Source organism: Empidonax traillii, unplaced genomic scaffold (assembly GCF_003031625.1).
Source record: "Empidonax traillii isolate 1590-97213 ecotype Southwest subspecies unplaced genomic scaffold, ASM303162v1 scaffold79:size2606397, whole genome shotgun sequence".
Taxonomy (NCBI): Eukaryota; Metazoa; Chordata; class Aves; order Passeriformes; family Tyrannidae; genus Empidonax; species Empidonax traillii.
In genome coordinates, this window is record NW_020955272.1 from 2,041,634 (window position 1) to 2,051,631 (window position 9,998).

Sequence of the window (9,998 nt, forward strand, 5' to 3'; positions counted from 1 at the left end):
TATTTTTACTCAACTTTATTATGCTTGACTTCATGTAATCTCAGCTTTTGCATCTGGTTCAGCATAAGAATTCAAGTGGAACATGGTAATTTTCTCTCTGTGGTAGGAAAGTTTAATTAAAGCTAATTGAATCCATTTATATCAGGACCTGGTTCAAAGTCTTTACAGTGTATTTTATATTATTTTTATTCATTTAGAAACACAAATTACTTAATTACTGCAGCTGCACAATTGTACATTAGAGATACATAATGACTTTGAGAAATTCATACTTCAAAATATATTGCTAATTCAGAGGCCACTTCCAGTGTAAAATATTCACACGTGCTTACAATACCTTAAAAACACATAACATTTTCCTCTTCAGACTTACTAGTATTTGTTTTTCTTTTTCCTCACTCAAAACCCTGTAAAAATTATACCAGGATCTATGTATTACAAATTATCATAATTCATAAAAATCTGGTTTCAGTAAATAGGAAAAATATCAATATATAATAAATAAAATTTTTTTGACTATTTATAAATTAGTGATTTTGCATTTTTATCCAGGTATGTCTCTGCGGAGGGGGTTATTATTTTTTTTTTATTGTTATGTCTTAATGTTATGATCCTAGTAAAGCCTAAGACCATGTGTTGCAAGTGAACAGATTAATTTGGTTTTATATATAAAACAACTAATGATTAGTTAAATTATAATCAATATAGCACTAAAGTCTTCATTATTCTCTGCTTGAACTAAAGTTGGTCTCAATATGAAACCATGAGTATCCCGGTTCAAATTTCTTGTTAACAAAATACACAGGAATGCTAAAGAATAACTGTAATACTACCACCAGAAAACCTAATCTCAGCATAAACACTTTTCCTGCTTTTCTAACTCAGTTAATACAATCATACCAGTGATGGAGTTGTTATTAATTTTTATTTCTAGATTTGGAGTTGGAAGTAGTTTTCTTCAATGAGAATTTTCCCCTAGTACAGCATAATGTACTCTTTAAAGTATTGTACTAAGATATTTGAGCCCAAAACATTCTTATAAAAGGAGTACTGTTGTGGCCATAGGTGTAGAAAGTTAGAAGGTTATTGTCAAGGTAAGACATAGTTTAAAGGTAGAGATAATAATCTATATTAAGCCGGAAAGGAGACCTGGAAAAATTCAACACATTTTTTGGTCATAGTAAACTTTCTTCAAAGGTGTAATAGTTTACTATATAATATAGTAAGTTTTTCTATGAACTTTCAACACTTCATGAAGAGTATATCTGAGAGAAAAAAATAACATAGTTTGCTAACATTTAGCCATCAATGTTAGCAACACTGCAGCAGTGCAAGCAAGGTTCAGTACATCTCTGAATGCATGCCTGGCTGGAAGAATATGAGAATTTTCCTCCGGTTGCTGGTATTGCTTTTGTCATTATACCCCTTCTGCTATCCTAAGTAAGTTAGCATTAGAAGGTCAACACATACCATCTTCTTACTTTCACTTTACTGTGGATCAATAAAAACTAAGACTACCTGCCAGGTAGCCACAAGTATAGAAGCTATTTCTCTTTCTAGCTTTCAGATCTTCATTTATGTGGGAAAACTCAGAATGACCTTAGCTAAGCATAGCGGCATTTAGGACCCTGGCACCTGACAATACATTCCAGACACTTCAAAGACTACTTCTGTACTGGTAACAATAAGCCAAGCTCATTGTTGCCCAACAACTGGGCAACTGTGTTTCAGTGCCTGAATTACTAAGGGAGTGGGGTTCAGGGTATATAACACATAACATGATAAATATAAAACATGAGGTATAATAAAGAACCAGGCATCTAGACGGTTGGAACTTAGACTTATGAGCTTGACTGTGTAATTCTCTGGACCTTCTTGACTATGTTAGTGAAGTTTCCATAAGGTGACCTGTAGGGCTTACGTACACTGATGTTTTCCTATGCTGGAAAGCATCCTCCTCTGTGTTTCTGTGGTTGGCTTGACTAGTATAATTTCCTTCATAGTGGCTTCCATGGAGTTGTGTTTTGGATTTGTGCCAAAACCAGTGTTGATAACACAGGGATGTTTTTGCTATTGCTGAGCAATGCTTACATAGAGTCAAGGAATTTTCTGCTTCTTCCCCCCCTGCATAAGCAAGGAGGCTGGGGCAGGACAAGAAGTTGGGAGAAGACACAGCTAGGACAGCTGACCTCAACTGTCCAAAGAGATATCCCAGATCATATGGCATCATGGTCAGCAATGACTCCCGCAAAACTGGGGTAAGAAGGAGGAGGAAAGGGGATAGCATTTGTCTTCCCAAATAACCATTATGTACGATGGAGCCCTGTTTGCCTAGGGATGACTGAACACCTGCCTGTGTTAAAGGGGAAGTGGTGAATGCATTCCTTGTTTGCCTTGCTTGTGTACACAGTTTTTGCATTTGCTATTGGAGTTGTTTATCTCAACCCATGAGTTTCCTCGCTTCTCCTTCCAATTCTCTTCTCCATCCCACCAGGGGGGTGAGCCAGAGGCTATGGTGGAGCTTAGTTGCAGCTGAGGTTAAACCATGACAGCTTTTGAGTAAGTATAACCAGACAAGAGATAGATTATAATTTAGCACTGCATACTGATTCATAAATGAAACAGAGAATGGATTTTGATGAACAATTATTTTCGGGGAAAAAAGAAAGAAAAGAATAGGAAAATAGCCTTCTGGTTTGTCTAAAGGTCCTTCTAGTTGTGTATCTTTCTCTGACAGAAGCCAACAGCAAGATGAGTATATATGATGTCTTGGAATATATTCCCAGTTCCCAGTGTTCTTTATTTCACACAGAATTTTCCTGAGATAGAATGGTTTCTAGGTATTACATCTGGGGCTCATTTTTTGCCTACTAAATTATATGATCAGTTGCAAAACTCTGCAGAAAATTTCAGCAGATTGAAATTTTGTAGGAGACTTCCATAGCTTTCCATAGTTTTACTAGTTCTTCTACTGGTTAATTGTACACTCGAATCTTCATAAAGATTGGGAATTGTAGTATGTTTGCAAGAAGGGGTTTTGTGGAAATGGTTCCACTATGGAGGAAACAATAAAAGAAAAAAATGAAAAAAAAGGTCAGGAAAAGTTATCTTTCCCCTTCTTCTACTCCTATATTAAAACCCCAAAGGAGAAATTATCAGATCTTAACTTGTCATTAAAATATTTTCCAATTTAGAATATATTTTCAAAAATAAATTAATATAATTTTTGGCAGATGTGCCTACTATATTAATGCTTTTTCCTAGTGTTTCCACACATGGTATTGTTTCATCCCTTCAGAGTATATATTTGATATGTAACATATAATGTGGCTTTTACTTCGTTTTCTTTGGGAATTTTTTTTGTGTCATTCACTCTACCCAAGATATTTCTGAGAAAAGGTGAAGTGTTTAGTAAAGATTTGAGTAATATTTTCATGTATTATGCATTTCTTACATTGAATAGTATTAGATAGACCTCAGCCGCCTTCTCCCACTGCTTCCTCTTCACATTTTTCCATGTATGCTGGAATCTGCTTCTGTATCTCTTTTTTATGTAAAGTGTATTATGCTGTGTTTTGCATGTATTTCATATATAATGCATCCATACTGTATAATAAAACAAAACTTTGGAAAGAGATTTAGGATATAGAAAAATATTTGGGTTTTTTGTCTCTAAAATTGATTAGTCATGTAAAGAATTGCTTTTGATTTGTGAAATTCAAATAATAATTTATCTCACTTCAGACTACTAAAGGAATTTAACCAGAGAGGTAGGCAAAAGAGAGGTAAGAGATCCCTTTGAATCTAATAATGCCTTTGTTTATATATGATGCTACAACTGTTCTCTTAAATGCGTGAAATCAGACAGATTCTGCCTGGATGTCTATGTTTCTGTCTTCTCGATAATCCTGGTTCTGGAATAGACAGAACAATGCCTAGGTTGTTTTGCTGCAGTTCACAAGACTCAAGTCCTTCAGTCTACATAAATGAAGGACCAGTGATAACAACTGAACTCTACATTAATATACTGTCAGATGCATTGCAATGAGAAAAGGCCTTGGGCAAAATTTTGATTCTAGGATCATTTCCATAGTGCATGTTTTGGCAATGAAGCTTAATTCAGTTTCTAGGTCTGTGCTCCTAATAGACAATGTGAAGTAGATGTCTTTAGAGCTATGGCAGGTTACTTCCATAATAGATGGAATCCATACTAAATTGAAGGGAACTACTAGAGGACCTCCAAAAAACATGCTTTCCTCCTAAGGAAGGAGGAATTTTCAGTGGGGACAGTCTTACATCATACCCTAGAGTATTACTTCAGCTTTTTCCAACACTTCCAAGCACGTTCTAGGTCCAGGTGTAGTGCATAATTCATAACAACAGGAACAGACAAAACACAAATTCAACTCTTCATAAAATCTCTACCAAGTACTAAGGTGGCTGTATTCCACACATGAAGTGTGCTAATCCCTATAATTTAGACATACGCTTTACCATACAGTGAGGGTAAAAGGAAAGTAGACAAACTGAATGATCCTCACAGATAAATACTTTCTTTTTAATAATTAAGAAGAAAATCTTGTGATGTAAATTATATAAAGATAGATATCATAAAAATTTGAATCATATGACTTTGAGGGCAGCTTTATGCTTAAGAGATTTTAACATAATTTTTGTACAAATAAGCACTTTTAAGTTTCTTGTCCACAATTCCCTTCACTCATTTGGACATTAAATTAATTTTCTTTGGGATATATTTTGACTTTCTTCAAATTTCTAAGAGTTTAAAAATGAGATATACAGATTACATTTCCCTGGAAGAGTTCAAGCCAGGTTGGGTGGGGCCCTGAGCAACTTATCTAGTGGATGGCATGCCTGCCTATGGCAGGAGGTTGATAATAGATCTTCAAAGGCCTTTGCAATCCAAACCCGTCTATGATACTATGAAGAAGTGTCATCACTAATATTATAATAAAATTGTTACATTCTGTTTCTTCTATCTTCTAAAATATGAAAAGAATAATTTTGAATAAAGTTCAAGTTACCTGTTTCCTTACCCATCCTGTCTTTCATTGCTCATCAAGAAGACAAATCTCTTGTGGATTGGATAAAAGTGAACTTAGGTGTTCACACATCATATGTTCAATATTCTTGCCTGGAAAACTTGCTTGGAAAATAGATATCTAAGTCCTCCTCAGCCTGAAGACATACGAAACTGTATTTCAAATACTAACTTGTAAGGTAATCCTGGGAAATATTTTGTTTGTTTTGAAAATGTTTCCTTAAAAAAATCTGAACAGATATTTATTATCATCACTGTCACCATCATTAGTGGTGGTAGTAGTAGTAGCCTTCAGCCTTTTACATTTCTTGATTCAGATTACATTCAGATTGTACTGTTAGGCAACTTCAAACTGAGAAAACTCTCTTGGGATTTGCTATAATGAGTAAGGTTGTTCTTAATAAAGAAGTCCAGTACTCTGTTTTCCACTGACATTTCGAATTTAATTCAACTAGTTTTCTTATGCATTATCAGCTCAGTATACTAGGAGTGTGCCTATAACTTGATCTTTGATGTCTACTTCAATAAATATATTCTGTTCACACCAAAGCAATGTTGAACCCAAATTTAAGCAATGGTAAGCTCTGAGTTACAGGTACAAAAATTTAGGGCACATATTGAGGCAGACATATTCCAGCTATATTTAAATTGGGGTGCAAGTTGTCAGACTGGCCTTAGATTTCAGAATTTTTTCATGTAGTTTTACTTTCAGTGTGTCTTACTACTATTTTCAACACTTCTAATAACTGCTTTGAAGGAAATTCTTCAATTATCAATCAGGTGAGAGAGATAACGATGATGATATTTTTATTAAACTGAAAAGAGAAAATAAAGGTGAGATTCTAAGCTGAGATTTCTGTAAACAATCTGCAAAATTATTCATTTCTTTGATTTTTTCAAAGTGTTTATCTGTTATATTTCATTAGTTAAATTTCTCCTATTCAGAAATGGCTTTCTAAAGAAAATTGAGAAACGTAGGGTTTTTTATGGCATCCAATTACTGACAATGACGACTGAGTTTGGTAACTTGATGGGTCCATTTACACAGTTTTCCCATTCCTTCATTTGAAAGTACATTATAAAGTAATGTAAGAGAAAAAAATAAAATGTCAGCTTCACTTTGATACTAACCTTCATAACCCTTTCTCATCTAAGGCACTATTTGAAATTCTACCTTACAAAAAATTGACAATCTGTTATCACAGTCTTTCAAGGCACAAACTTTGTATAAATCATTTCAGTACGCTGAAAGATAAGCTTGCATTCCTAATAAATCAGAGTTGCAGCAAGCTGTTTCAGAATAATGAAAACTGCACCCAACAAATTATTTTTATATTTCAATGTGCCTTAATTGTCATTTCCCCATCTGAATATGTTCACATCAGGAGCCTAGGCAGCACTGAAGAGGCTAAAGTTGATGGGAAAGAAAATGTCAAGAAATTCAGAACACACTGTATCTGCAAAATTTTCACTGGAGTTTTGCTTCTTTTAACAAAAGAAAGAATGAGGTACTGTAGTATTACAGAATTATTTGATAGTTTTCACAGAATCAGAGTTCTTTTATTAGGAACAGATTCAAACTAAAACATAGCTCAATGATGTTGGAAAAAAAATGGAAATCAATAGAATATCTTAAAAGATCAAACATTTAGTCATGTCACCTTTTCACTTCTCCCTTTATTTCCACCATATGCTTCTAAAACAAATAGAATAATTCGTTTAAATTAATTGTTTGCTGAAGTGGTACTCTGGACAGTTATCTTTCTTAAGATCATTGTGGTATATTGATACATAGTCATGCTAATCTTATAATTTGTGATCAGTAGTGATGTTTGTTTTGTTGTTTTTTTTTTTTTTTTTCTTTTCCTCCAGATATTTGTTACTTATTTTCCCTGCCTCAGGGAAAATGTTCTGGTCATTGTTTTCAGAGGTACAGGAAAATTTACAGTATAATAAATTGCCTAATTAGAGTGAAGTATTAATCTATTCCACTGGTTCTATTTAGGCTATCCCTGGAGCAAGATGTGATCTTCACATGAATTCTGAGTTTAAAAGATGGCATTCTGTTCTTGAAGCAATAGTATCTTAGGGTTGCTCTTACCTAAGCAGCATATTTCCAAGCGCAAGCAATTCCCTGGCTAAAATGAATACAATGAGTCCATCTTTTTGTTTCCCAGGGCAACTACATTTTCTCAGAAATATACTGGTGTTCTTATGAGACAAAAAAATCCATATAAAAATAGTGTTGGTGGACTCTATATTAGACACGCAGTTATATGGACCACTCCAAATTCCATATTTTGCTTTTATCTTCAAGGTGCTATTGACATGTTTAGTGGGAAACATGGGGGTGGATTTTCTCTTTACATCCAAATGAATCAATAAGGCTGCAGGAGTTATCTTGTAGAACAGTAACTCACAAAATATTTTAAAAGCAAAAAGCATTTTTATATAGCTTGCTTTGAAAAGTACAGAATTAGGCTGTTTTATTTTTTATTATTATTATTCTCAAAAAAGTCCTTTACAAAGAAATATAATATTATTTTTTCTAGTTTAACTGTAGACTTAATTCTTATTCATAAAGAAAACCAAGAAACAAGAAATAAGTGCCATGACAGATGGTTTCTTTGGTGCACAGATTTTATACAACTATGCATCCCAAAATCACACACATCTTTTGATAGATTTGTATTTAATCTTGCTCTCAAACTTACCTGTGTTGAAATTAATCAAAGGAAAATGTTATTCAAAAGGTAATTTAACAAAGGAATCGATCTGGATGAAACTTCCATTTATCCATTCACAGTGATAGCATGCACAAGAAAATAATCAGATTCTGTGGAATCCTATAGTCTTTTTTCACAAATACATCAGAATTTTTGTCTCAGAGGGGAAAAAAAAAGCAGCAAAACCCCTAACATGTTGTGATTAACAACAGACTCCATTTCAAATATTTGTGGTCCTGTTTGGAAGCACACTATGTGCAGTTCCTCAAAACAATAAATCTACTGTTATTACATCATCCTTTATTAGAAAATTGAATTGTATTAGGCATTAGAGAGAAGAAAAACATTGTGTTGATGTCTGGTTGAAGACACTTCAGATCATATGTACAAAAAAAAATATGAAGGAAAGTATATGCAAAATCAGAGTTGAAATAACACTGAAAATGAGGAGATATTGGCATATATACTACACATAGGTGCTTAATCAGGGCAATACAAGACTAAGTTTTAAGCAGCAATTATGACTTACTTTTCAAGAATTACATTCTCATGTACCAGAATATGCTGGGAAAATAACCAAGAAAGAATTTTCGCAGGAAAGGACCTAGGAGTCCAGGTGGACACCAAGCTGAACATGAGGGTTGTGGGTTAGTACTAGTAGGCAGCAAAACATGACAAAGCTCTTTGCTCACTCCCTCAGAGTGGAATGGGGGAAGAGACTCAGAAGAGTAAAAATGAGACAACTTGCAAATTGAGATAGTGACCAGTATAATAGGTAAAGCAAAAGCCAGGCATTTAAGCAAAGCAAAACAGTAGTGAATTCATTCACTACTTCCTGTCCATAGGTAAGTGTTCATCCATTTCCAGAAAAGCAGTGTTCTATCATGCATAATGGTTACTTGGGAAGACAAATGGCAGGAACATCCTCTTCCCTTGCTCTTCTCACAATCTTTTATTGCTGAGCATGACATCATATGGTATAGAATATCCCTTTGATCAGTTTGGGTCACCTGTCCCTACTGCATCCCATCTCATCTTCCTGTGCACCCCGAGCCTCCTCATGGGAAGGTTGAGGCTGCAAGCAGAAAATTCTTTGACTCTGTGTAAGTACTGCTCAACAATAAGTGTGTTAATAACATGCCTGTGTTATCAGCATTGTTTTCGTGATAAACCTCAAGCATAACCCTATACAAGCTACAATGAAGAAAAATTACCCCTCCTTGCCCAATCTGTACTATGAGCCAGCAATGTATCATTGTGGCAAAGAGAGCTAAGAGTAAATCCTGCTAAAATTTTACTTCAATCCACAAATGGGCTTAGAAACCCTTTAGGATTTCTCACATAAACTTTGTAATGACAGTTAATGATAAGATAGTGCCTACTTTTTTTCAAGGAGACAATTAATTAAATCACTTGGCCAAAGTAGAAAATGAGTAATCCCTTCCTCAGCCTGCAGAGGTTTGTATTCAAATGATAGTCTTAATTACTAGACCACTGGATATAACGTAGGAAATGAAAAGGAGGGACAGAGAAACAGTAGCCTTCACTTCCTGCTAAATCTGGACTTCCATGCAGTAATATTTATGTTGGTTGAGGTAGAAATTATTTATGCAAGTTGTATGCTCCCATGAGAAAAAGATGGTAAGAAAAGGGGAGCTTGACAACAATGCACTGAGGAGGATGTTTTTTCTGTAGTCAGAATGATTATTTAATTCTAGTAATTCCTGCAGAAACTGCTCACTTGTTTTGTGTTTGTGAATAAGAGGTCCCAGTAGAGTATTCTTAACTAGCTGAGACATCTGCAGGAAGCCAGGAAAGCACTTAAAACAATTCAAGAGCAAGAATTCTGTATGAGCACAAAAGCAGAATCTGGAAAATATGCCACACTGTTGCTCTGGTATGCAGACAGCACAAAAATTAAGAAAATGCTGGTGATTAATTAGAACTAGGTAAAGAAATCAAGGCTAAAGTAGAACATTGTGTCTTACAGTCCCTAAGGTAAAGAAAGTTTTGCAAGGATGAACTTGATAATTGCTGGGCAGCATTGGAGGCACCCAGAGTGCAATATTGGTAGTACCACATAAATCTAAGTTTGTCTTAGCAGCTATATTGGAAACTCCAGATTTGGGTCCATGTGTAGCAGACATTGAGATCAGTGAGGAAGAGATAATTAAAGAAAAAGAAGATAGATCCAAAAGTATCAGAAAAAA